Here is a 26,993-nt window from a genome sequence, read left to right on the forward strand (position 1 = left end):
AAAATAGGCAGTATAATTCATCTTCCTTTCAACTTTTCTTCCAAGCAAGTCATCTACTTTTTATACACTGCTAAGCAAAATAGAGGCTATCAGTGAACAGAACAAGCCAGGGCCACTCACAGCACCAAGGGGCAAAGTCTGACAGTTCTGAAGTACTCAAACACAGCAGGTCCAATGGCAGCAACCACCCTCAGGCCAACCCAGCCTTTGCGAGATGGCCCTACAGAAATGACACAACTATGACATCCACCTCAAAGCACCAGGATAGCTGGAGAACCAAGCACCATGCAAATGAATGGCATACCTTCCCTCATCCCTTCCCAGTGGAAAATAGTGATATGTATAACACCTGTCAAGTTCCTATCACCTAATATACTTAGTAACTTGTGGTTGTTCAGAAAAATAGGAAAAAAAAAAACATATGAAAATATCATAATGTGCCTTTGTAACTTCACTAAGCTGCTGCATTTAGAGATGAATTTTTCCTAAGCACCTCAGAGGAGTAGGACGTTCCATTTCTATTTGTTTAATTGAACAGTCAAATCCCAGGTGGCCTCTGGAAATTGTACCTTTGTTTCAGTCACAGGTGACTCTCAGCTCCAAAAAGCACAACACTTTCTCAGTTTTTAAGGAGCAGTTAGTCAGTGCAAAACTTGCAGGCAGTCTCCTGGGGTGGAAGAGGAAACAGATATGAGTAAGAATATCAAAGTGAAGACCAGCAGAAATCACAGATGTCAGAGCACAGCAACAATAGATTTATATTTGAGATCTACAAGTGTAATGTGTTTCTGTGGCACTCAGGTCTCCTTCATGAGCACCCTGTTCTGGTGCGCAGATTCTGTCACATAAATGGAGTTAAAAACACTTTCTGGGCTTCCCTGTTATCTTCTTGCTTTAAACACACAGAGGCTTTTTATGGGAACACCTTCAAGGTAGCTCAAGAAACTATTGAAGAAGTGAGGGGTGTTGTGCACTGGGGCACCTCTTTGGAACTGAGCGGTTTCATGTTCCTGAGCAGCAGCCACAACACTGCTGTGAAAAGTCACCTCCTTCAAACAATCATGTTCCCTTGTGAAAACTGATACTCGCAGATCTCCACGGGCCACTGTTGAGATAGAGTTCCTCTATAGAAGCTGATCACTACCCAAAGGCTGAATGCCCCATACCAGACTACCATGCCACTTCTGTGCTGTCTGCTCTCACTGCCTCCCAGAAATTCCCCTTAGACTCTGATTTTACATAGGGGAACTTTTCTGTGACTCACGCTATGTTCTTTCACTTCCTTTCTCAAAAGAAAAACACTCGCTGTCAATATGTAAGCAGACTGACAGGGCCTCAGCTTGAGCTGGCCAACTGCTTTGCAACACAACATCACATCTGTTGGCTCTGCAGAGCCTGCCCAGGCCTTTATGTGTTATATTTTGTGCCATTTCATGGCTAATTTCTCCTAGATGGGGTTCCTTCCAACACCGACTCATTGCCATCAAGCTTTGCAAAGCTCTGCATTCCAAGGGATGTGAATTTTCTAGCCCTGGCAGATATTTGAACCTTTCTGCAGGCTCTAGGGATGCCAGCAATATAGGACATGGGAAGATTTTCTTTTGCAGTGGATCCTGTTCTGCCTGTGCAGAGTCACTTGTCAAGGACAATGGCTTTTGGCAGAGCATTAATATGACAGAATTGGGCATGCTGCCAAGGAAAGCAAACTCTTTTGTGGTTCATGCAGCGTTTTGCTGGCCCGTCAGTTTGAGATCACCACTGATGGCCATCTGAAAACTGCCTTTCACCAGCAGTGGAACAACCGTCCACTCAGCAAAATGGATAATGGACTTCGCTGAAGCCTTACAGCAAAAAAAAGCAGGTTGGCTGGATCGTGCGTGTGTGTATGTGAGCTGTTTGTGTCCTACAACAACCATGCTCTGTGCTGGAGGAGCCCCACATGTTGGACAACGAAGGTTCACGCTCAGTGAGATGGAGGCTGCCGTCAGGTCTTCTCTGCATTGGCTCTAAGGAAACTCAGAGATGATGCTGATTGCATGAAACAAAGAGTCTTTCAGATTCAGAGCTTTTGACTACAGGGCCATCTTTGTGCTTGGAAATGTGGCCTCTTTGTTGTTGCAGAGATCATGGGATTATCCAAATTAGCTTTACAAAGGCAACTTGCTTTTGCACTAGAGTTCCCTTGGCACTGAACAAACAAAATGGACACTTGTAACTGAGGCCCACGAAGCTTCAATTACTTCTTCAGTTGTCTGAGTTAGAAAGTGCTTATTGGTCCTCTCTCTGTCATTCATTCATAGTCAGCAGCCATGAATTCTTAAAGAAAGGCTACAGTTAAATGTCTGTCATGATTTTAATTCACAGAAGGAAGGAGTCATGTGCCTGTGATTACTCCAGGTTATTAGTGAGTTGGGCATGAGGTGGAAGGAGCTGTGATTGGGACATGTTTTCAGGAGTGCCTCAGTCCCTGCAGTGGCTGCTCACTGGGAAAAGATGTGAGCTCATCTGCTGCAGAACATGGGCTTAGGTCGCTGACTCAGCAGAAAACTGCCTTTGTTTCACCTCTTTTAACTACCCAAACTTTCACAGAAAAAATAATTGTAAGACGACGTTCCAGTATTTCCTCTTTGGCGGAGCTTCCTGTTCTGCCTACGTGGTCTGTCTCTGTGCCTTGCACTTCCCCCTCCTTCCTTTCTCCAAGTGAAGCAGCTCTTGCTTTTTGCACCTCTAGTATCAGTGTGCTCAGCACAAGAAAAGAACTGCACCTTCCTCTCCATTACCCAAGAATTAAACCTTTCAACCACTGCATTCTCTGCATGGCTGAATATCAACGTTATTTTAAAGGATTATTATTATTGTTTGTTTGTTTTTTAACCTTAGCTTTCAGTCTCTGCCAAACCATTGGCAATGGGACATCTTTGAGTCTCCTGGGTAGAGCAGTATGGAGTGACTTTGAGCTCAGGAAGCATGAAACATCTTTCACCCTCGCTTCAGGCTGGCTTCTTACGTGGGTGACTTGGCTTTTAGAATAATAAAACTTGCACAACATGGGATGATGCATACCATTCAACCTGCATGACCAGGAGATGCCACCAGCTCTGTCACCTGAGGTTGGACAGATCACCTTGTTTAATTAGCCACAGTCTGTTCAGAAAGCATATAAACGCTAGAGAAGGGAAGACTTGCTAATAGCTGCAAAATGACTCTGCTGCTCAGATTGAACCTCTGGTTCAATGATATGATTCAGTCCAGATCTATTTTACATTATCAAAAAATACCATTTGGTATAGATTGAGTCTGTGTGGCACAGACTATGAGAATGGAGATAGCACTATTTGGCTTGAGCTTCCAAATGGGCAGTGTGTGGGATTCCATTCTTTTTCACCTGGCATGCCAGGGTAGATGTGGCACTGAGGGACATGGTTAGTGGTGTGGTGGGGAGGAGTCATGGTTGGCCTTGGTGATCTTAGTGGTCCTTTATAATTCTATGATTTTATGAAATGAATAATTAACATTACAGTAACTACAGTATAATGGTGTGTGTGTCTCTTTAATGCCCATCTTCCTCTAGGGCAATGATCTATCATGACCCATGGGTTCTCACAGCAGGTGTATCCCATCTGACTGTGAACAGCATAAAAGAACAAAGGACAGCTGGGTGTGTTTGGTCTCCAGTGATAGGAGATGGCGTGTTTTTGTGAACTCAGTTGTGCTGTTCTCCTTCAAGGTAATTGTATTGCCTAATATATTCTTTTATGTAGATGTATGCTAGTTGATGTTTCTAGGCTGCATTATGTTTGTACTTTGAATCTGCTTGTAAAAAAAATTGCTTCTTTTGAACTTGAAGTAGCATAAGTGCTGGTAACTCTATGCCACAGTCCTCAAGTCCTATACTTTCTTCAGGAGCAAATCCAGGTAGGAGCTGTTTCTGTGACTGATGGCAGCTGGTGCTCGTTGTCCTTCCCACTGAGCTGACATCTGAGTGCACTTATGAGCAATGGGAGGTAAAGGAATTGGGTGGTTTGTCTTGCCCTACTTGTACTTAGCCCTTGAGAAATGCTGCCTTTCATTCTGCAACAGCTGATGTTTGTGTGCAGTATTCTGTTTTTATGAAGGGATGAGGAGGTGGCCTTCAGCAGAGGTGATAAAATGCATGAATAAACAGAAAGCTCTGGGGCACATATGGCAGATGTTTGCTTAAGTTGTCACAGTGTTTGTTGGGTCATTGTACCTGTCTCATGGGGTGACTTGAATCTCAGAGAGGTACAGCTGTTGGTGCTGCTCAGCCTCTGTGGCATGTTCAAATTGTGCTGGTGCTGTACCTTATCTCTGGAACAGGCATGAATAAAGGCATGTAGCACAAGGTGGAGATTTCCCTGAACGACTTCTGTAAGTACCTGTACTTCAAAGCTCCAGGGACAAGGCCAAAGAAGCATGGAGAGGCTGCTGGCAGTGAATCACACCTTTGATATACCCTTATCTTATCAGAATGTTTAAATGTGAAGGGTCTCATCAGGTAATAAGTGGCTGGTTGTGCGAAGTTGGTCAATTATTATGAATTCCTTAAGGTGAGTGAGTCCCAGAGAACTTCAACCCTGTAGCATTAAGAAAGTAAAGTAAAATAATACTAACAAAAAATGAAGAGGTAAATCATGAGCTGCAGCTCCCACCAAGAAAACAGCAGATATAATTGAATAAAGAGAAGGTCTGGTCTGGAATAGGCGGAGAGTATTGCCCTGTCTTTTGCTTACCTTTTTTTTTTCTTTTCCCTTCTCCTCCTATATCTTTTGCTTAATGGCTGATCCAAGGCTGTTCTGCCTGCTCTGGCTTCCTGGTCTTGATCCTTCAACACTTTATAGGTGGTATCTGTGCTGTGTCCAGCATGTGCAGAGGTGAAGTCCCTCATCTGGAGCCCAAGGTGTGCCTGTGGAGCCTGGGAACCCTGAACACGGGGCAGAGGGAAGTGATGAGGACCACTGGTTCCTGCCTTCTTCCATACTGGGATCATTTAGGAGGAGGTTTCTGTTCCTCTTACTTTGGGGTCTAGATATGCAGAAACTTCGGCATTGAAGCTCAGTGAGGATACTTTCCTACTGGAAAAGATATTACTGATCTCTTTAGATGAGGTCTTGGTATGTTTGCTTAGTCTCATTGAGCCTAAGTCTTCTCCCAGAAAGAAACACTGCATTGGTTTGAAGACACCTCTGAGCAGGTGACCAAGCTTAGGGATAGCCTTTTGATGGCCTGATCACACCAGTGGCTATTGGCTCTGCTAGGCACTGTGTCCTTGGCTGACTGCTGTGCCCAAGCACAGTGCATAATTAAGGTTATGTTGGAAGCCAAGGGCAGAAGGAAGGGCTTTTGGTACCTGCCACACTGAGGTACAAAATCCCAGCCTCAGATTTTGGGGGCTTTTCACTGCTGTTAGCTCAGTCCATCAGAGAGCTTCCATTGTTTTCTTTTCTCCATTGAAAGGGAAGGCCTTTTTCCTTACCATTAAATTGACTGAGATGGAGAACCTAGCACAGGCAGAATGAGTTGGTGCAGCACTTAGAGGGTTAACAGCCTTGTTTTCCCATCTTCATGGGAAGAGAACTGTTCCTCTAGAGCTGTTTCTCTGTGCAATAGGCTGCTGTCCTTCCTGACTCTGCATCCGGCAGTAACTTCCTCCCTTCCGATCAGCTGAAGCTTATCTATAACGTTCTCGCTAAAGGGAGGAACAAGCAGGGAGGGCAGGCCCTGCTGGCGTGAGCTAGCCTCACATCTCCAGGTTGTGCTTGCTGTCCCTTCTCAGCACTCACAGGGAAAAGAGAAGACAAATGGATTTCTGGGTCACAAAACTTCTGCACACAAAATGCAGGGCATTTTAAGCCTGTTTTCTCTGACTTGATTTGAAAAATAATGCAGGAGTGAAGATAGTAGATGAGAAACTCTAGGGCTTTTGTTGTGTTTGTTGGTTTGGATTCTGTAATCTGCTTTATAGTCCTGGAAATGTGCTTCCTTAGCCACATCTGTAAGCTCAATCTGTTTGTATGCGAACCATGTGCTCAGATTCTAGTCCTATTGCATGACCAGGAACCAAAAGTCGAGGTTCAGGGTGATAGCATGAACTGAGCTCTAATCCACACTCTGCAAAGCTTCTGTGTGTCTCTGGCTCTCTGGAGACATTTTGGTAGGGAGAAACCAATTACAGACAAGGGATGAATGAAAGTTGTAATATGCTATATGACAAAATGAAGATTATTTGGAAAATGGATTTTGGAGTGTTGTTCTGGTGAGGTGGACTGTCTGTGCTCTCAGGATTCCGGGTGTGCCTTTGGGGATAGATTTCTGAAACCAATTGCTGGTTCTCTATGAGTGAGTCTTTTTCCCCAGTGTTCTTGCGTATTTTTCTTTCAGTCCTTTTGATTTTAGTACAATTAGAGGGCCTGAACCCCTGGAGGGCAATGGGAATAGTTAGTTGCCAATGAACTTTGGATCACAAGTGGCACTGAGCTGGATGAATTTCATTCTAGCTGTGGTCACATTAACTGAAGCTACCAAAAGGAACTGATGACTGAGTTCAGCCCTTGAAGAAGATGATGACAGCACTGTGGTTAGGGGGAGAGATTCTGAAACTGACACCTTGACAGAACAGTGCAGTTAATGAGAAATTGTTGAGATGGAAGTGCTCTCCCAGTTATCTTCTGAGATGGGCATTGAGTACTGAGAAGCTGATCACTACTTGTTCCTCAGATGCTGTAAAAGGCAGAACAGGTGTTATTTAATAGTTCTGAGATTTATGTAGCTGTGCTCCAACAGTATCAAACCACTGCATGAGCAGTGCTATCTGTGAGCACTTCAGTGGTGATTTTGAAAGGGCATTGCACTCTCCACTGCTCCTAATATTGCAGAGCAGAAGGCCCTTAATGGCTTTGACTCAGTCAATTCTGAGTTGACCTTTCAGGATATACTTCATAAAGCATATCAGCTCTACTTGAAATAGAGGTACAGACTTGTTAGCTCAGTACCAATATGAAGTGGGGAAAGAAGCAATGACAAGCTGCCCATTGACTTTGTTTTTCCTGGATCCATAGGTTATTGAGGAGGAAAGGGAAAGAGGTAAGGAATGAAAACAGCTCTGACCAGCTGGAACTAGATCTCCTGGCTGGACAGTTACAGTTTGTCCAACAGAAACAATGCTGAAGTGTTTGCCCTGCAAGTAAACACAAGCAGAACAAAGCCTCAGCTGTGTGTCTCTGCTTGTGGACCTCCTTGCACTTAACTTTACAGCTGTCCATGTGCTGGTCTCTCTGTGGTTTGGATCTTTCCTTAAAGGCAGAAGGAGAGGAGCAGGTAAACATCCCCTTCTGTACACTGGGAGACCTGCAGTTTATCTGCGCTGGGTCTGTGCTATGCTTCTGGAGTGTCTGGAAGATTTCTGTGGGTAGTTCTGCATCTTTCAGTTTCTGCTCTGACTGAAAGGCTGTGCTGAATGGCAGTGCAGACTGATCCCTGGTTCACAGCACTTGGTAAAGCAGCCCTGCAACTGAGTAGCTTTAACTTCTCTTACCTGCGTAACAGCCCAGACCTGAACTAAGAGATTTGCACTGGTGCCTACGAACTTGGCAAGGTCACATCATACTGGCTGACACTGAGTCCGTACCCAAGTTTCCCATACAGAGGTATAAAGAAAGCACTTCAATACATTACATTTCAGGAGATGCAGGCGCCGTGCTTATAGAGCTAAGGAGGAGCTGTCACTCCATCTGATATGGTCCCTCTGTTTATCTGCCCAACTTCCCCTTGGGTCAGCCTTATCTTTAAGGCACTTGCATTGTTTTTCCAACCTGTGCATGCAAGTTTGTGTTGGTGTGGGTTTGGGGGTTTTGCTCAGCAGCTTGATGTGGAAAAAGCGAAAATCTTTTGAGAACTCTCAAATCAAAAGACATTATTGTGTCAGGAAGAAGTGGGGCATTGCCAGGCTCCTGTCACTGAGGGAGCAGGAGGGGGACAGGAAAAACACAATGGCAGTTAATGGCAAGCCCTAGTGTGGAGTAAGGCTGTCTCCTGGCAACCTCCTGCAATTGGTGGATGGAGCAAAAGGAGCCTGGATGAGGCGCCAGGGTCTATTTGGAGTGTTCCAGAGAACTTTGGCTATGCACTCACTGCAGACCTGCCCAGGTTATTAATAATGCTTCCTTATGATGTCATCCTCACTCATAGAAAAGCACTGGCAGAATTGTATGTAGGGCATGGGTCTGCCTGCAAAGAACTGGGCAATGCTTTTATTTGGCCAAGTTCTGGGCCTGTTCCTTGGCCATGATAGTTGGTTGCCAAGCATTTGGTTGCCATACCAACTTTTCAGCATTAAATCATAATTTAAGCACAGCAGGAGGCCAAAAGCCTTACCAGATCTCTGCTGGTCCTATCACTAGTTGTGTGCAAGGAAGTGGTTGAGTGCTTGATGCCTTGTCTGCAGCAGCCCAGATGAATGCTTAACAGCAGGGAAATAACAGTTCACTTTGGAGATACTCAGAAGTTAATTAGAGTTATGCCTGAAAGATTTGGGATTTCTCTGCCACCTGTCTGAAATTAAGCCCTGCATCATGTGGCTTGTAGTGCTCCACTGACATGAGCTGCTCCAGAGTGCCGAAGGAGCACTGTTGCTGAGTTCCTGCTCTGGTGCTGGGGAGCAGAGCAAGGCTCCTATTTTCCGCATCAGCATACATGCCCAGCATTCAGTTGCTGCTGAGATCTTCTCATAGTAAGCTTGCTTCTCCTCTGCTAGAAACATGCTTCAGATCTTCAAGATTGAGGTTTTAAAGCAAACAATATGCAGAAGATAGTGGTGTGTGTTAACATACTTTAACCTTTTAATGGATCTGATTGTATAGCTTGTGTGTGCTTTCCTTCTACACTGAATAAACAATAACAACAAAATTTTTGTAATGCTGAAATTGCTAAAAGTGAAGAATCTGCTCTGGGACAAAATAATTGAAAGGATGTTATCTGGGAAGAAATAACGTGTACTCTTAGCCAGGCAGGATTTCATGGGCCTGTTGTACGAGGACGACTGAGCATATGCCTTGCTGTTACTCTGCTTTTAAGAGCAAGCTGCTTAACAAATAAGGTATAAATTTTTAAGAAGGGTTGAAAGGATGACCCAGGGAACTATTGACCTGTTAGCCTCACCTGAGTACTGGGAAGATCATGAAACAGAGCTTCGTGGAAGCTGTGCTAAGGCACATGGAAGAGATGGAAGTGATATGAGACAGCTAACATGAGTTCACCAAGGACAGATGACAAACTCTGTGGCTTATTATGATAACATAACTGTGTCAGTGGACAAGACAAGAGCCACTGATGTCAGTCATCTATCTGGATCTCAGTAAGCCTTTTGGCATGGACCCCCACATCCTTCTATAGTTGGAAAGATATGAATTTGATGGTTCAAAAAGTGAACAGAAGAAGGCTTCCCTTTATCTCCTTCTGGTATCAGAGCTTTGGTGTGAAGGGCATCCCAACATGAAAACCATATTAGATGTCTAATTTCACTATGGAAATTCCTGTTACTCAAGTATGAGATGGACTATTCTTTACCTGCAATGTTGGGGGGAGGGGAGGACAGAGCAGCTCTTCTGGCTCCTCTGCTTCTCACTGTCATGTAGTTAAATATTGAACAACACTTGATCTCCATGTCAATCTGCTCAGTGTTTGTCCACATTCAGAGAGCAGGTCTGCTCACTGCAGTCCAGTTGATGACATTTCTATCCAGCTACAGACTGTGGTGTATGCCAGAGCTTCCACTGCACCTCATGCTGTTACTTCAACCAGGAGTGTAATGCTGTAGGGCTGCTTTATTTTCCCCTTATCTATATAATAATGAAAACAGTAAAAAATATATACAGATAGCAATGGGAATCCTGGTTGTTGAGGTCACATGCAAAGCAATAACTTCTAGACTTAATTTGTGATATGTTTACAGTGAATTCTGTAAATAGCTTGCTCTCTCACTCAACTTCTGTTAAAGAACATGTGGCCAACTTCTACCCTGAAATACAAAACTACCACTGGCATCCAGTGCAAGGGAGCCTAATGCTGTGTCTTCTCTAAATGCCATCTTTTAAATATTGCTAGGCAGAGAGGCTTTGTTTATCCTTAAGAAAGGGATACTCAGAGTCACATAAGATGTGCTATCAACTAAGGGATGCATTTCCACACAAGTTAAAAACAATGAAAGAGTTTGGTTTGTTTGAGGACAAATCCCGTGGCAGTTACAGGAGGGAGCTCTGGTTGTCCTAGAACCCCTTGTGCTGGCTGCTATACCAACACAGAACAAAGGGATCTCTTTGTGTGGCCAAACTGTTTTTGAAGCTAAAAATACCTATTCAGAAGTTCCAAAGATGCTCCCACTTAAAAACACATGTCCTTAAAGAAAGGGCTAATTATGTGGTGGATGTTAACTGTAAGGTCTCATGTTGGGAAGCTTTGATTTTGTGTTCTCCAGATAAGTATAGCTCAGTAGTTTGGACATCACTTTTCCTTTTAAAAACTTTTAGAGAAGCATAAGTAACAAGATGATTTCTTTTTTTTTTCAGCTGTTGTGCAATGTAACATAGTACTGAAAATACAGTGAGCAATAAGAGGATGTGATAGGGCATGGAGCAACCAGTGTCTGCTCTGGTGCATGTATATTGGAAATGGAATGTTGCTGTTTACCTGCACACTTTATTTTAATGAAGTCCAGGAGATATGCAGAGGTAGAGATTGCAGCAGGAGATGCAGGGCTGTTCTTGCTATATGAAATGCCACAATGCAAAATAATTATATAAAATCCAATGCAGTCAAAAAGGAAGTAAGGAAGAGATTGCCCTTATGCAGCAGCTCTGCTCTGTTTTGCAGAGATGCTGGCATCCTTACAGAGGCTAAGGAGGATCAAAGAGGTAGTCTGGCAGATGACAAAGCTGTTGCCAAATCCCTGTTCCTTATAGCCCTTGCTGTAGAGAGCTCTGACAGCAGTGGTGAAGCTCTCCACTTATCAGGTAGTGGGTTAAAGGAAAACCTGTCTTACAGGCTTCATGCTTGCAAATCCAAGTGCTTTTTTTTGTCTGGAGAGTGCACTGTCTGTCTTAAAGGTAATATATGCTTATGCACCTATTAGCAGGGCCAATTTATTTTTTTCCCAGAGGATTATGATTCCCAAATCTGAAATTTCAAGGAGAAACAAGACCAGAAGCAACAGAATGATTTGATGGGACTGGCAGATTTGTATGTTTGGTCACTGGTAATCCATCAGTTAAGCTAACTTCAAAACAAGTTTCCAAATCTTGTGGGGACAGAAAATCTCTAGCTGGATACAGGGTATTTACTATACATTCTGCCCCAGAAAGCAGCTGTTGAAAACCCATTTTGTTCATGTGCTTCCTCCTGCTTCTGTAGCAGTTGTCTCTGAGGCTGTTGTCAGGCACCAGGCACAGTACAACCACAGACTGCTGAGGAAGGGCTGCTTCCAGAGCAGGAACAGAAATGCTGCAAACCACCAACTGATGATAATAATGCAACTAGCTTAGCAAAAAGGAAGCTGCCCTTGGGCAAAGCTCTGCACTCCTGCTCTTGTCTCCTAGGCAAAGAAACATCTGCTTCCCAATCCCTTTTATTTTTTATTTAAAAAAAAAAAAAAAAGCTGTGTGGCATTTGACCTGATTGTGGTGGGAGTGTCAGTGGGAGGACAGCAGGTAGCCCTGATGGTGTTGATGGGCTGATATCTAGCTGAGCTGTATGGTGCAGGATAGGTTGCATATTTGTCAGTTAATTTCAGTGGACAGATATTTCAACAGTCACTCACACAAGGTTTTTTTTCTCCAATCTGAAGTGGAAGCAATAAATGGCAAAGCCAAGCAAGCTGCCACTAGTTGTATGGGCTGTGCAACCTGTTGGGATCTCAGAAGTGAGATGATGCATCTCAGCTGTTAGAGTAATGTTGGAGTAGCTGTGTTCCAAGGCAAGGAGAAACTGAGCAGTGGGAACAGTAACTAAGAGCAGAATATGGAAGGGCCTAAAACTGTTGTCTGCTCTGAAGGTAGTGGAAAGGAGGAGGTTGGATTAGACAGGCAACAGTGGATATGGGGCTGGTGAAAAGAACTATGTTCTAAAAACATAGTTGGACCCTTTGCTGTTGTAGAAGAAAGGCAGAATTGAAGCTGCTCACCTTACTCGGTGCTTCCTTCAGACTGCATGATAAGTCTCAGAGGGATCTTACAAGCTCAATCCTGTTTCTTCTCCAACCCCAGAGCAGAATTAATTCCACCTGTAACCCTAACCTGTTCTGAAAGCACAGGCACCTCCCCAGGCAGCTCATTTGATACTTCATTATTCTTGCAGCTACAAAATCTGTCTGATGTTCAACCTAAACTTCACTTGCTGTGATTTAGGTGCATCTCTTTCTGCCCTGATTAAAGGGAACATGAGTGCAGAGGCTGTCCCTGTCCTCTTGCTCTATGTAACTACAGAGTTCAGTCCTGCCTGTCTTCTCTCGGCTGAAGTTACCCCTCTGTTCCATCCACACTCACATGCAGTGTGGTTTCCAGACTGATGCTATCATGGATTTCCTCTGGAGTGGATCCTGTCTGTCCACAGCATGTTTTGAAGTGTGGTATGCCAACCAGACACAGCACTCCTGTAGATATGGAACACAAGGGAAAGGTTACTTCACACCTCTGCATCCTTCTCTCTTGCTAAATATACCCTTAATCAGTCCCCACTTGTCCCTGCCCTCCCTGTGGAGTTCCTAGGGCATGAATCAAATCAGCTGCTATTCTCCTGTTGGCACTGCATTGATGGATCTTCATCTGCCTATGGACTTTGCTCCTTTTAGGTTTTCCTGAGGTGCAAGAAGAGGGAGGCAGTTGTTTGAATTCTTGCAGGGCTGTGATGTCAGCATTACTCTTTCTTTAAGACTCAGAACAAAAAAACCACTATGTGGCTGGCCCAATTAAATGACAGCGTCATTTTGCTCACAGCATTATTTCAGCAGTGGGATCTGAGACTCAGTTCTTTTCATGGCTGCTGAGTAATAGGTTTAGTGTCTTACAGAATCTGGGGAGTATTTCTTCACCAGTGTCTCAAGCTTCTCTGGAAGGGAATTCTTTTTCCTAGCAGTCTGTCAATGAGAGAAAAGACCTTATGAGCACATCTAAAGCAAGAAGATAACAGAAGCCCAAAAACTGGTTTTGCTCCATTTATGTGATAGAATCTGTGTACCTGCAGAGGTAGAGCCCATGCCAGTCCCCTTTGTCACTGTAGTGGCTCTGGTTTCTTCATCATGACTCCCACCGTCTTCTACCAGTTGTTTGGAAGAGTTAGAAAGTAGTTATAGACAATTTCTCTGAGTGTTTTTTTTTTTTTTTTAGAAGAAAAATATCCTCAGCCCTTCAGTTTTACTAGTTTTACTTAGGGAACGTTTGTATGTGTTTTGTATCCAGTTATCACTCCGTTCCTTTTTGCTTATTTCTGGTCCCAATAAATATGGCTGCAGTTGTCTGAAAACCTCTTCAGATTTGGGGTTTTAGGTTGGAAACAACTTTATGGTCTTCTGAAGCACTGAACTCAGAACCCAAAGTATGTATTTCTACAAAAATGTCTCTTTCCATTTTGTAAGAAAGCAATTTGTTACACTTCTGTTTTGTTTCTTTTTTGTGCTGCTTCTGGATTTTATACCTCTATGGTTTTCATAGTCTTGATAGTTTTCTGCATGCACCAGTGTAAAGCAGAGATGCTAATGACATACGCTCGTGACTTAGAAACTAGCATAGCCCTGGTTAAACAGCTACTTGAATATGTGGTCTGGATATTTATAAAAGAAAGCTCACTTCACTGGAGTGAGGGTGTAGGCATTTCAAAATGAGAGGAGGAGGGAAATGCAGTATTAAATGAAGACCTCTGATATAGATTGCTGTTTGCCCATGGATCAGTCTATCCACGTGCAGTCTAGTTGAGAAACCACACATTTCAGCTGATGATACTAAAAGTTTGTGCATGTCAGAGCTGTAAGACTTTGATATTTTGCTGGCACTCACTGCTAGTAGGTACCATTGAGTTTGTAGAAAAGAGCATTTTTAAACAGAGGTGCCACACTAGTTCTTCAGTGCTTGGTGGCATTAAGGCTTTTGTGTAGGGTAAACAATTTCTTGGTTTTGAAAGAGGTGGCTGCTGAGGTGCTCTCATAACCATGGTTTAAGAAGTCACTCAAATACAGTGAACTGAACCATCTGTTAGTTTTGATGTTTCTCCTGCCACTGTAGAAAATGCTAACTCACACAGCTGGAGCTGGGTTCTGGGCTGAGTTTGCTCTGTGGCAGTGCTTTCCTCTCCCACAGCTGCTTCCAGCTGTCACTTAAGGAGAGATATTTCCATGCCATCTCCAAAGGCAGCTGAGTGGCCAAGGAATGTCTCTATCACAACTGGTCTAGGGCTCCCATCATACTGGTGTTCTCATTCACAGTGGGACTTTGGCACTATGCTTTATGGAGCAGTTTCTCAAAAAGCCTATTTTTAGTCAGGCACTTGTTCCAAGTATTTTAAAATGCAGTTCTGGTCCTAGAAGGCAACTTTAAAAAAAAAAAAAAAATCAAAGCAATTTCCTTTGTGTCTCCCTGAAGCAAATCCTAGCAGCTGACAAGCAGGAAGTTTGCTTTTGTTTTTTCTAACTGCCAACATTGAGAAGGGGAGGCTGACACCTGAGCCAAGTTTGTGCGCATCTCAAAGATGAAGAATCCTTCTAAAAATTAATGAGCATTTCTCCCAGGTGAGCTGACAGCAGAATGAAGCTCTGCATGCTGCAAGTACCCACACTGCACACCTTGCCTTGATGGCATGAAATGAAGTCTCACTCCTCCTGTTAATGTATTTTCTCTCCCACTCCAAAAGAAGAGAGTCTGCTTTTGATCAGCCAGTGATTCTGGATGCTCACAAAAAAAAAAGACGTGGAAGGGAAAAATGTTTAGCTACACAGACTTGCTTCTCAAGGGGAATCTTTCACTTAGAACTCCTTAGGCGAAGTATGGAGTGGTGCTGTGAATCTGTGTTTACACATGGATGCAGGCTTTAGGCTGAAGCTCAGGTCTGGGGCCAAAATCATCTTCTCAAGTTACACGCTTCCCAACATGACATGAACAGCTGATGTGTTTCTGGCTAGGACCGAATGCTTTTGCCTCCCACGCTTTATAGTTTGAGAAAGTATTTCTGGTATATTCACTCTTCCAAACTAACTTTCTTCCAAGACTTTATCCCATGTCTATACTCTCTTAAGAAGTGAATTGTACTGCCCACACTGATATGAATGTAAAATAACATTTCCCCACGGTAATGTCTATTTGATTTGTGATGTTTTGGCCAGTGTGTATGAAATGTTTATGGAGGTGCTCCTCTGACAAATGAGTAGAAAAAGGCCCAAATGGCTTTCCTGGGAGCAGTCATAAAACTGTGAATCCTTGTGGAGGTTCAAACACTGCAATTGGACTTCTTTACAAAAGAGTTGAACTGCATGCCAGCAGTGTCTTTGCATCTCTTCTGTAGCTGACTGCCACCAGATCTCCCGTGCAAATGTGACAGGTTGATGTGTCTTGCTTGGATGCCCACTAAAGTTTATGCATTCTACAGCAATTAGCTGTTTCTCTTCTTTCTCCCTCCCCACCCCCTTCTTTCCTTTCACTGCTTTGGTTTCTCCAGTCATCTCCTTCCTGTTCAAAACCTGCGGAGTAAAATGTTGCAAAGCACTAATAGAAAGAGGCATCTAAATGTGCTTTGGGGCTGCTACCTTCCCAACTGCTTACCGCTTTGAGCACAAAAACCTTTAAATTAGCTGATTAGTTGCAGCATTGCTATTTATCAAGTATTTTTGCTGTGTGTCAGGTCTTGGTGCTGAGCCAGCCTGAACTGGCAGCAGATTTCTGCAGTAAGCCATGGGGAAAGCAGCAAACCATGGCCATTTATCTCAGCAACAAAAGCAGTAAGGATGGAATTCCCGATTCTCATCGTGTTCTGACTGATGTAAAAGAGGTACAACTCCTCTGAAATCAAGCCTAGAATAGGAGGGGAAAAGCTGTGCTCTTGCACTGTGTGCTTCAGCACAAGTGTAATGAATTGCAATTTTTTATAAAGGTCTACTTCCCCTCCACTGGGTGGGAGAGGGGGATGATGAGAAGCCAGCTTCCAGCTTTGGGAGAGCTTTTCAGTTTGATTTGTTTTGTTAAGGTGTGTGCTCCTTACACTGCTGGTGTCATTCCATTGTCAGTGAGCTCAAAATGTCTTATGGTGCAGCTAATGGCTAGTTGAACATTCTTCATTACCTTGGTAGAAAGAATTCTTGTCTTATAAAAAATGTGGTGGATTAATCCTTTGTCACTTTGAAGTGCTGCAGGTGACTTGGAGCTGGCATCTCATCCCTCCTATCCTATGGGAATCCACAGTAACTCTTGTCTTCGTGTTCTGCTCGTGAGAGGTCAGCTTTTGCTCTGTGCAGAATGTTTCTACTTTGGCAGTCCTAAGCAGGTGGTTCCTAATGTATGGTCTGGAAGAGAAAATGCTGAGGAAGTGAAATGTGCTGCTTGATGACACAGATCTCATCTAATCTTAAAGGGATGCTATAGGGCTTCTAAGGAGATGCTTTGAGCAACAGGTGAATCAAGGATACCTATGTATACCACTTGTATATCATATGACTCACACAGGAATGGATCCTTCACTCATTCAAGTTGTTATTGAGCAAAATCCCTACTGAACTCAGTAAGCAGGGCTCTTGAAATGTGTATCTTTTCATCCTACAAAGAGGGAGATGTCCCTTTCTGGCACAAAGAACTCTCCAGTGTCACCTAGTGAAATGGTAACAGAGACCAGGTCAGCCTATGGCTGTGTCTGATGTAAGCACCATGTGTGCTGCAGGTATGTTGTTGGAGTTTCAGCACACAAGGTGTGGGTTTGAGTATTAGTTTCAGATTCTCTGGTAAACTTATGTAACAAATGTAGCTTTTCTTCCATGTGTATGTATGTAAACAGAATAAAGGGAAGGAAAAACCTTAAAGGCAATTAAAAGGAATTTTTTACTAATGTGTTTTGGAAGGGAAATCACACTAATGAACTGTCTTCAAGTAACTCTTAAATATTTTGGTCTTGAATGTAGTTTTTTTTTTCCTGTATATGTTGATGGGTTATGTGAAATAGAAACTCAGCATAGGAGCACAAAAGCCAGTTACACATTACATTGGTTTTGCTTTGGCAATTCTTCTACTACTCAACTTGAGGCTTAGGTCAGAAGCTCTGAGCACAGACAATGCTGGGAAATGGGATCTTGGTATTGTTTGTGCCTAGGACAGAGATTTGACAATATAAATGATGGGAATCAAAGCCATAAGAAAGATCAAATTATGCAGATATACCTATATATGTGACTCAACTTCAATGGCTTCTGGCCATGGGGGAGGAGGAGATAGAGAATGCTCTTGTCTGTGGCTTTTTGCATTTTTAGTTTTGAGCAAACTTCTATTTACAATATAAAAACAACAGTCCCACACTTATCATTTTGACATGTGAAGGCAAAAATAATTGTACTTGGCAACAGTAGCCCAAGATGGTGACATGCTTCTGTTGTCTGGGTTCATTTTTAGTTCAGGCTGAAGCAATTCTTTTGCCCTGGGTCGGGTGGATTGAAGAGCTGTATTACAGACTCACTGTTCCCATAACAGTGTCAGAAAAGGCTGAGATTAATTTTGGCTGTGTCTAGACAGTGGTGTAAGACCAAGTTGGCATATGCCATGACAACCTGCTGTTGGAAACAAGGTCAGTGCATGCTTCTGACATCTGCAGACAGATAATTATCTGTAGCAGCTGACGGAGTACCAACAGACAAACATGCAGAGCAAGTGTTTGATGTGAAGATGTGATTTAACCAGATGTTTGTTTAACTTAGCATTCTGTTCAGGTAAAAGAAGAAACCATAATCTTCCTCTACAGCAGAGTAGAACATAATTTCCCTTAAGTAATGCAAGAATCAGATGAGAGAAAATGGAGTATGTTTTCTTTAAGGAATATTTGGCACGCAGAACAAAAACCTCTGTCTGAAATCTGGCAGCTCACCGTAAGACATCTTAAAACATGCAAGTGAGCACATCAGCAGCTTCCTGTGGCTGGCAGGGCTGCTGAAGTGTATGCTAACAGCATGGAGGCATAATGCACAGCCCATCTGGAAAGCATGCCACAGCCTCTTCAGAAAGCACTTTGCCCTGGAATGCATTACATCCTATTGCTCTCAAAAGCAGAGGACTATTAGAGTGAAGTGTCTTCTGAAATGCTGCTCCTGTGGCAGGAGTTGGAAGATTACCTCCTACAAAAACACAACTCCTCACTTTGCTGTCTGAATTTTCATGCTCAGATACACTGCTAGCTAAAATACTCTCTTTCTTTAGAGTGTGCAGCATGATCACAGGTTCCATACTAACACATCTCTGCAGGTTGCCCAAGGACGGGCACCTGGGCCTGCTCACAGGGAGCCACATGCACTGCTCAATATATTACGTGCATCTCTACCTTACATTTCCTGCATTCTGCTAAGTGGGGTGAATATAAGATGTCTGCAGTCTAGTGATCTTGAGCATAAAAAAAAAAACACTCTGAAAAAGCACACGCAACTTTTTAATGCAGTCCTTTCAGAGAACTTGTGATCAAGGGAAGAACTGAAAGAAACATTCCCTGAAGGGATGGTGTTGCTGTGACATCTGAAATCTGAAAGTTCATTTCAGGTGAAGTTAATTGCTAATGTGCAGAGTAGGGTTTCCTGGATGTGCAGCTGCTGTGCATCTGCAGTCTCACCAAATACCTGTAGTGCTTTTCCATAGGTTTGTTATCAGAATAGAATCGTAGAATGGCCTGGGTTGAAAAGGACCACAATGATCATCTCGTTTCAACCCCCCTGCTATGTGCATGGTCACCAACCACCAGACCAGGCTGCCCAGAGCCACATCCAGCCTGGCCTTGAATGCTTCTGGGGATGGGGCATCCATAACTTCCTTGGACAATCTGTTCCAGTGCATCGCCACCCTCTGTGTGAAAAACTTCCTCCTAATATCTAACCTAAACCTCCCCTGTCTTAGTTTGAAACCATTCCCCCTTGTCGTATCACTATCCACCCTTGTAAATGGTTCTTCTCCCTCTTGTTTATACGCTCCTTTCAAGTATTGGAAAGCCACAATGAAGTCTTCCTGGAGCCTTCTCTTCTCTCTTCTCCAAGCTAATCAAGCCCAACTCCTTCAATCAACCATTCTTTGTAGGAGAGGTGCTTCAGCTCTCTGATCATCTTAGTGGCTCTCCTCTGGATCTGTTCCACAAGCTCTGCATCTTTCTCCTGCTAGGAGCCCCAGACACAGTACTCCAGATGAGGCCTCGCAAGGGATGAGTAGAAGGGGACAATCACCTCCCTCTCGCTGCTGGCTACTCCTCTTTTAATGCAGCCCAGGATATAGTTGGCCTTCTGAGATGCAGATTTTGGTTCTGAATGTGGCAGCTGACAAACCTTGTCAGCTTGGTCCATCTGAAGACCAAAATCAGAATTATTTTTAAGGGAAAAATAAAAGTGGACACTATAGAAGTACTGACAGGGTGAAATTGATAAGGGCTGTGATCTCATTTAAGGAGGCATATCTGGAAACAATGGAGGAAGAGGAGGAAGATATGTGATGCTTTTTTTTCTTTTAAATTCCTTCTGTGATGAATTATTTGAACTTGTAAGGGAGACAGGAAGGGAAGAACATTAAGTGTTTTACTTATGACAAAGGCTCACTTTGCTTTTGCCTCTATGTACTTCTGACTTCCTATCTTTCCCCTATTTCCTATTAGGAGAAGCATTTTAATTATTTTATCTGATCAAACTGATTTTCATGACCAACAAGATATTCCCCTCACCCCTTTCCTAGCGTTAAAAGGCATTTTATCCTTCTAGGCAAAACCATTCTGTCTGTGCTTCTAATGGTCTGCTACGGACAAGGGTCATTTTATTCCAGACCTCTGTGAGCTATTTTGGCCAAGCACACTGAATGAATGCATTTATTGCTTTCACTCTATTTCAGTTTCCTTTTAAAGGACGCTCAATTTTTAAAAAGCTGAAATTAAATAGCTGAGGAAGTCTTGGACCAAAACATCACATAAGAGTGCTTATCATACCACTAATATCCCACAACAGTATCCCACAGAGGATGTTGATACCTTGTGCCAACACTGAGGTCTGTGGGGCTGAAGAGATGCACATTCAAAGATTCCACTTTAAAAATAAAGCTAAAAATATGAGTTTAAATGAGAAGGTGACATGGAAGAAATCCAGTTCTGGAAGGGAGATTAAGATGCGGAGAATGGTCTGGCTCATCTTTTTGAGAAAGCAACTTCTATGGATGCGTTTCTTTTTAGATCCTTTGAAACTAGGTTATTTTGGGAACTACCTATTTAGAGGGAAAACTGTGTAGGCTAGGTAAATCCAGTTCTCATTAATACTGTAATAGCTTTTCTGGGATTCCATCTTGTGATGCAAAGTATGTGTACCCCTCATGGTACCTTTTTAAAGAAGCAAAAGCAGCAGAAATTAGTGGGGTAAGATAATTCAATGGAAGCTACAGATTAAAGTTAAAGAATTGGTCTTCTATCACCTCTTGATTGCACTTCATGCAGTTTATAGGGGAAGAGGTGCTTCTTGGCTCTATCTTTTGATGTGTTATGCTGAATACTAACTTAATTTCAGTGCTACAGGGGCCATGTGAAGCAATGCACCGGTATAGTGGGCAACACATCCAGTATGATGTACATGGGCTCGAGGTGTGCTTGAAGCCTGCTATTTCTCTACTGTTACCTTCTCTTAAGAAAAAGTTGCATGAAGATCAACATATTCCAAACTTTATCTGTCAGTGTGTTTTGTAACTTGGTCGCTCCCTCTCCACCCAACCCAGGGAGTCATGTTTAGGCTTGTGTCAGCGTGCAGAGCATCTCAGAAGTGCAACCACAGTTCACTGACAAGTCAGGCAGAAGGGATATGCCTTAGGAGGCAGAACTGCAAGTAGAATACTTGTATGCTAATATCAGATTTGGAAATAACCAAAAAGGTGTGAAGCCCAGCGGGAGCCTTGGCCTCTCTTTGAGGCAATGCATCACGTGCACTCTTCTCAGCATTATTTCTTTGTTTTTTCCCACATTTTTGGTGCAAGCTGCTTGGACTGAATTCTTACAACAGGGATCAAGTTTTGGCAATATTAGTCCTGATAACCCTATGGTCTTTCTGACTTCCAGCTGTGTAAGTGCTGTTGTCATACATCCGTTTACAGAATGACTCAATGCGCTAAGTGCTTTCCCCATAGGAGGACTTGTGTTCCTTCTATAAAGGAGTTCATCAAACAAGGGCAAAGGCTGTGAGATGGAAGTTAGGGAAGAGAGAAAAATAAACAGAAGGTGTTGGACAAGTTGCAGCAAGCTAGACTCAGTCTTTAAGGCAGATTTGCATGCACATCTACTGTATTTCATTCATCTTTAGTTGAAGGAACTTCTATTTGAATGCCATGTGCTTGGTACCTGATAGAATTAATTTCTGCAAATTAGAAGTGTCGGCTTCTTAGCTACCATGTTTACTTTTTATAAGGCAAATAAACACAAATCTTTCCCAACAAATTTTAGATGGAAAATAAATGAAATGTTTGTCCCCTTTATCCAGCCCTGCCTGATGACTAGGCAGTAACAAAGGTTTAATTTTCTTTTTGGAATCTGGTGAGATGCTTGCTGAGGAATGAAAGTGAGAAAGCGACTGAGCCATTTTAATTGCTTGCTGCAGTAATAAGCTGTTCTTTGTACTTTTGTTTTATTGTGTGGGCACTTTTTTTCTGTAGCTGCCTGACATTGAGTGGTGTGTGAGGTTACAAAACAAATAGCTGGAATTAGATTTGTGAACGTGGCTTACTTCTCCACTTCAGCAGGCAATAGGGGAAGAGGGGAACTCAGAGCTGCACTGTCTGGTTAAATCATTGTGAGCAAGGCTGAGTGAAGACAGCTTGGCTTGTTACTAGGATAGCAATTGCAGAAACAGAAAACAATAAGACAGAAGCTAGCTTGTGTGATGGTACTTGCTAGGAAAGACACCAAAACAATCAGTCTGCATTCTTCCAAGTATGAATGGTTCACAGGAGTTCAAATAGTAATTTGTCTTAAAATCATGCTGCATGATTGCCTTCCTCATGCAGATTTGAAACTTTCTTCTAACTTTCCATAGATTGAACCAGCTATTGTTGAGGCAAATGAACAAAGGTCATGAAGCTACTGGGTAGGGATGGTTCAAGTTCATTATTTTCTAAAAATAATCATGTATTACTAATATTTAGTCTATAAATAGTGAAGTCAACATCAAAATTCCCACGGGGTTCTGCAACAATAATACAATTCCATATGCCACTTTGTGGTGGGGGGGAAATCAAGTAAATGATAATGCTAAGTTGCCTGTCCCCATAACCTTGCTGTTTTGTGGGTTTATTTATTTTTGTGTGTGTGCATTAGTGTGTTAAGTTAATGACACTGTTTCTCATCTGCAATACGTTGAGCAATTTATTCTATGCTCTTAGATATGCTGTGTGTTCTGTACTTCAAAGAACATCAAGTTATTCTTTATCCACTTCACCAATGACAGCAGACTTGCATCCTGCTCTCACGATGCCTCATGTTTTTACAGAAAAGACAAAGCACATTAAGAAAGAACTGCAGAGCATAATTAAGCAGAAGACTCATGCTCCCATCAGATTAGGGTACTGACGTGCTCAATTCTCCCTCTTCCCTTCCCTGGGACACAGGGAGGTGAGATGGCAGTGTGCTGAGGGATGGATGGGTATGTGTGCAGAATGTGCTCTGCCCTTGGGGTGGGAAAGGCTGCCACGGTCGACTTAGTTTCTCAATTACCATTGCAGTTCTGTCTCTTGGTGTCTTTCAGAGTACTCGGGCTTAGCATTTGTGTATGGAAATATTTCAGTATTTGTAGATGTATACAGTCAGCAGAGCTGATGGGAGCCTTCAGAGGATAAGCTGCAACCTGGAAAGGGCATAGATTGCCTTTGAAGAGTATACTTGCTCTTGTCTCTTTGCCTAAAAGATTCCAATGCATAGAAGCACCAGTTTTGCACTGTGATAAAAACCTTCAATGTAACTTGTGGGCGCTCTTCCTGTGCTTTTTCAAGGTGGGAGTGGAGGGGAGAGCAAACAGTAGTTGTTTTCTGTTGTAGTGGTTAGCATTTGATTCTGAATGACAAAACCACGTAATGGGTCTCCAAGTTAAGCAAGGTGTCTCCCATGCCAGATGAGCAATGTTTGTATCTGATAATAGATTGTAACTCTGAGCCTCAGACATGGTTGCAAGGAAAAAAGAAAGTTAAGCTGCAGCTGTTCTCACTGGCTTTCTGTCATGCAGACTTTTAGTACATGCTAGTACTGACTTCTGATTATTCTGAACATGTGCATATGTTCTCCATGGATGTGGGAATGTTCAGGTTGATGAACTGCTGTACTACGTTCTCCCTTTTATTGAAAAGCTGAGTTCACATCATTGCACAAATCTTAAGTTAGCGTCTCAGAGGTGATTTACTATCATACAGGAGCAAAGTAGCACAAAAAGGAAGAAAAAATAATCCCTGGAAAGAGGCAGTGGTGATTGAGGTGTACAACACATCACACTTCATTCACTTAAACACCACAAATGAGGAGACTTGAAAATGATTTTGGAAACTGCACTTAAAGAGCCAACTTCAGTACAAATGTTTTTTCTCATTTCTCAAACTACATGCATTGTAACAAAGCTAGGAAAAAGATGTCAGATCCCTCACTAGAAGACAAACCCTCCTTCCTCCCCCAACAGATTTTACTTTTAAATAGGTCATTTTTTGAAAAATGTTTACAACTCATTACTTCCAGCACAGAAATGTGTTCTGAAGATACATGAGCTGTTTAGGTAAGTATTCTAATATTGTTATATGAAAGAAAATGGGGTAAGTGACAGTGATATATCTAGACTTGCAAAGTAAACCATATCAGATTTTAAAATGGAGGAAGAGTACAAAATATACATACAAAGGCATTTTTCTAATTATCTGGAATGGAGCATGAAAACTAGTAGTACTCATTAAGCATGGATTTATATATCAAGCTGCTTGATTTAATTGCAATTTTTCTCTTGATCAGAATAGATATCTTCTTTTGAATACACTTCTCAATATTCATACCCTTAATGGCAGAGTTCTACAGGTTATTCCAGTAGCATATGCATACATAATGTTATTTATATATATATTTACATATCTGCCTACAGGTATTTCCATAGTTTTAAACTGTTTGCTTTTTGGTTTAATTGATTCTACCCTCATAGTTTTGGAATATAAATACAGAGCATTTGATCTAATATTCTCATGTTACTCACTGTTTTGCACAATACTGGCATCAGAGTCTTGCTGGCATTGCCAAGTCCAACATTTATAACCTTAATTTGCATGGAGAGATTTCTATGGTGCTTCTTACAGTAGTGCTGATAGACCAGCAAAAGCTGTTGATAGTGATATGATTGTTTTAGATGTGGGTGTGGCACTTTAATGTCCTGTTTTCTAGTTACCTGAGCGTGATGCACAGAGAGAGTGGTGAGGTGCTGAACAGGCTGCCCAGAGAGGTTGTAGATGCCCCATCCCTAGAGATGTTCAAGGCCAGATTGGATGGGGCCTTGGGCAGCCTTGCCTAGTATTAAACGGGGAGGTGGGTGGCCCTGCATGCAGCAGGGGGATTGGAGATTCGTGATCCTTGAGGTCCCTTCCAACCTTGGCCATTCATGCAGGGGGACAGGATAGCTACAAATAAGCATGAATGCCCCCAATAGCCTGAGTATAACACTGTGCACAGGGAATGGAAGAACATTCTTTTCTATCACAGATGAACAGCTTAAGCAAGAGTTTGAATAATGATTTCAATTGCTTTTAATTAAATCAGTTTAGGAACTGCTTAAGCAGCATGCATGCTGCAGTGATTTAATTAGGTTCATGTCTAAGCCAATGCTGCCACATGAGTGACTGTGAGCCCCTAGAATTCAGTCGCTATAGACAGTGGCAAAGTTTCAACCATCAGGTAATTCAGAAAACCTGTATTAAGTAAAAAATTATGGTCACACCTGGACTTTGCAAAATGCAGAGCTGAGCTGTCCTGAAAAGCAAACTGCTGACCAAACATGAGTCAAGAGTTTTTCCCTTGTTCCCATGAAATGAATTACCATGCCAGACCTTGTTCCCTCTTCCCTTAACCACCTCACACTTCTGATGCTTCAAAGATGGTACATGCATTCAGGAGCACAGTCAACACTGAATCTCTTCTGTATTATCTGCTTTCCAGCATGCCATTCCTGTTGATAATGAGAGGAGTTGCTGTCCAACAGAAGCTGCTTTTGCAGCTTCTCAGTGCAGGGAATAGAGAATTCCCTTTTTCCTTGCTGAAGCATGTTGTTACAGATGACTATGATGAATGTTCTCAGGTAGCTGGCATCTTTCTGTCTGACTCCATGTTTTCATAAATGGTCAGAAGTGAATAGCTGTATAACTGTGGGTAAAATGAACTGGAGATAACCTTGTGATGCAGGAAGTCTGGAGAGTGGTGACACACACAGTCATCATGCCAAGTAACTCTTGACAAATCTGCCTGTAAGGAGACCAAAAAAAAAGAAAAAAAAAGAAAAGGTAGATTTCAAGAGTTAAAGCTGTGCTTGCTGTTTGAAGACCTAGAGATGAGTAGGAATCAGCTCCAAATGATGAACCACACACTGCTGGAGAGCCAGGCTCCAGTAGTTGGTATCTAGAGTGCTCGTGTCTTTCTACTTTTGTCAGCAGTATCTAAGCTTATGTGGGCAGTGCCTGGGTTTTTTTCATGGCTTGTCAGGTTGCTTTTACTCATCTCCTCTCAAGGACACTGCATGTCTTAATTCACTGCCCTTCGTGAAGACTAAAACCATTGCTATTAGTCACTGACACTCCAACTAAGCAGTAATGACTAGGTAGGCATTTTCTAAAGACTAGTAGAAGGCTGGAAGTAAGCAATGGGCCAGGATCCTGTAAAAAAAAATTATTGCAATTTCAGGCCGGGTAAGAAATGGAGAAAAATGTAGAAGGGATTCTTTTTTAATGAATTACACAGTTTTATTGGAATTGGAAAGCCAATGCTTGCCCTGAAAAGAATGACTGTCCTGAAAGTGAATCAGATTGTTTCAATCATCTTTCAGCTTGCTAGCCAGCTTAAAAACAAACAAACAAAAAAAAAACCCTTGAAACATATTTTACACTCTTGCTCAATTTAGCTCAGAGCTTCTCCCTGCAAGCACATTTGGACATGAGTGTACTTACTGTTGCCCTATCGTGGTTTGTGCCATACAATAATGCTAAAGCTAGTTTAGCTGCTTTTCGTGGCTTTTAAAAGCCACTCTGTACTGCTGAAGACCAATAAAAATTTGAATACCCACCCTAGTTGATAAAGAAAAAATCAAAATTATGGCTATCTTGAGGTCATTGCGAACAAGAATAAATAAAAGCAGCCAATACTTTGCTGGCTGAAACCACCTTAAGTTCTGTCATGTCTTTGATAGATACTACAATAAATTGGATAAAGTTAATGTTTCCTTGTTCTGAAATACAGGGCTGAGAAGAATTTACTGTCCTCTACCACCGTACATTAAGGAGCATCACGAGTTTAACCTGTTCTGAACTAATAGTTGTCTGTTTATGCTGAAAGAATAGAACTTAAAGCAGCTTAAAGAACTTCAGCTATATTTTATGATTCTACCGTTTCCCCACCTTCATCATAAGGAAGCCTTTTCCATTATCTATTTCAAGTTTTACATGCTGTAAATGAGGAAAAATGTACTTGTCTTCCTAATACCTAGTAATAAATACAAGGAAATATTGATCAACTTCAACATTTCCATTCTGGAA

General features: G+C 42.4%; 1 protein-coding gene and 1 long non-coding RNA gene across 2 annotated transcripts in view; one reads left to right on the plus strand and one right to left on the minus strand.

Moving 5' to 3' along the window:
- Positions 1-517: 517 nt before the first annotated feature.
- LOC149918137 (uncharacterized) lies at positions 518-9,336 on the minus strand. The gene is made up of 3 exons (XR_016465957.1): positions 9,175-9,336; positions 4,752-4,942; positions 518-667 (listed from the first exon to the last, which is right to left on the minus strand). It is a non-coding gene; the product is annotated as an uncharacterized LOC149918137 (long non-coding RNA).
- BMP2K (BMP2 inducible kinase) overlaps positions 3,685-26,993 on the plus strand; it is an 87,905-nt gene continuing 64,596 nt past the window's right edge. The window contains exon 1 of the mRNA XM_090138949.1: positions 3,685-3,727. The gene's annotated coding sequence lies outside the window, so the exon portion shown is untranslated. The remainder of the gene's footprint in view (positions 3,728-26,993) is intronic.

The sequence above is a fragment of the Phasianus colchicus genome, chromosome 4, assembly GCF_987193195.1.
Source record: "Phasianus colchicus chromosome 4, bPhaCol1.hap1.1, whole genome shotgun sequence".
Lineage (NCBI taxonomy): Eukaryota > Metazoa > Chordata > Aves > Galliformes > Phasianidae > Phasianus > Phasianus colchicus.